This window comes from Cebus imitator, unplaced genomic scaffold (assembly GCF_001604975.1).
Source record: "Cebus imitator isolate Cc_AM_T3 unplaced genomic scaffold, Cebus_imitator-1.0 Scaffold306, whole genome shotgun sequence".
Classification (NCBI taxonomy): Eukaryota; Metazoa; Chordata; class Mammalia; order Primates; family Cebidae; genus Cebus; species Cebus imitator.
The window spans coordinates 2,719,815-2,721,795 of record NW_016107621.1 but is presented as its reverse complement, the minus strand read 5'-3'; the positions used below and the strand labels follow the sequence as shown (position 1 = coordinate 2,721,795).

Sequence of the window (1,981 nt, the reverse complement as noted above, 5' to 3'; positions counted from 1 at the left end):
CTAGTGGCCCTTGGAGGCAGAAGTTTCTTTGCCTTTAGGGACAAACTTCCGTGAGCTGCTGAATATTCACTCAGAATCCCGATGGCCACAGCTTGGGGCCACTTTCAAGAACTCGAGGCTCAACACGTTGCCACACTTGCCACAGGACACCTTCAAGGCTTCAGGATGACTGCTCCGGGCACTTGGCCACGCTGTCAGAGTGGATGGTCTTGGTGAACGCCCACTAGGGGAATGAGTGTGCATACTATGAGAGGCTGGAGATCAGCTCATGGCCACACCTGGCACACACATAGACGCCTGGCTCAAAGTGATTCTGGAAAACCTCACCCCCGAAGAAGCTGCAGAACAACAGGGCGCTGCCAGGACCACTACGCGCTTGCCCCCTCCGACAGACCCAAAGCCGCCCACCCCACCACTGCCAGGACCCACGCCCATCTCTTTGCATTCTCTCTTACAATTGCATGTGAATCCACAATTATGTCAAAGTAAAAACTCTAATTAAAACAATCACACAGACAGATTTCCTTGGAAGCTATGCATGTATTATGCAAATATATAAAACATGGGTAATATATTAAATGTTTAAACATGTAAAAAAGTGTGCAAGGATGTGTCCCAAACTGATTAATAGTGAGTTCGTTATCACTGGAGAGAGCATGGGAACTGAGGAGGTAATCGTTCGAATATTTAAATTTATCAATATTTTAATTTCTTTTTTTTTTCTTTTGCTCTGGAATAAATATCCAGGCATACCTTTCTGGGCTGACTAGGAGTTGCATATTTCATTTTACAGGAAACAGCCAAACTGTATTTCAGAATGGCTGCTCCATTTTTCCATTCCCACCAGGAATGTATGAGTGATCCAGTTCCTAGATCATGTTTGACTTACACTCACAAATATGTTCTCCAAAGCTTTTTGTTATTTCTTAAATTCCTGAAGTAGTGTTTGTAACAGACTAGGGGTCTCAAGCAGTGGGTCACAAGACACCTTTCTACTGGGACAGCATTAAATTGAATTTTTTATTGTATATAACTCAAGTTCAGTAATCTGCACTGTGGCGCTCAGAGCTGAATCACTGATTGTCAATAATTTGCATCTGGCACTCTCCTCCAGCCAATCCACGGCACTCCATTCTTCCTGCCATTACTAATTTTCCTTTTAGTTCTTCAGTCTTTGGAGACATATAATTTTATTTCAGCCTCATGGTATCTGTCAGACACTTTTGGTGGTAAATAACCAAACACTCAACTCATGCTGGCTTGAACAATGGAGAATTTATGAGCTTACAAAACTAAGAAGTCTAGGGTTAGTCCCAGATACTTGGGAGGCTGAGGTGGGAGGATCGCTTGAGCCCAGGAGGTCAAGGCTGCAGTGAGCTGTGATCATACACAAACAAACAAAAACATGTAGGCTATTCTGGATGGTATAGATTCAGTCATACAGATGAGAGATGGCAGAGCATTACCAGTAATAACCCAGGGAGCCTGGGATCAAATTCCCATTCCGCATCTACAAGCTGTGTGAGCTCATGTTTCATTCATAACCTCTCTGTGCCACAGTTCTTTCATCCATAAAATGTCAGCCAATAACCAGTCAACTACCTAACAGAGTTGCTGGGGAGAAAAAATCAAAACAGATATTTACATGAGAAGAGCTTAGAATGGAGCCAGGAAGTGCTGAGTATATATTAGCTATAAATTTTATATATATATATATATGCTATTATTAACAGTAGCTAAGAAAAACATGTCTGTAATTCCGATTTTTCAACAGCAAACTAACAATACCTCATTAAGTGGTAAACGAATAAATGTCATATTCATATAACAATATGAAAGCTAGAGACAGCTCATCTGAGGCACAGATGAACAAAAAACAGAGGGAGGTGCCCAGGTGCAGTAGCCCACACCTGTAATCCTAGTGTTTTGAGAGGCCAAGGTGGGATGACAGCTTGAGGCCAGGAATTTAAGACCAGCCTGG

The 1,981-nt window shown here is 42.5% G+C and overlaps 1 pseudogene; it reads right to left on the bottom strand.

Moving 5' to 3' along the window:
* LOC108285718 lies at nucleotides 1-445 on the bottom strand (annotated as a pseudogene).
* Between the last annotated feature and the right edge of the window lie 1,536 nt (nucleotides 446-1,981).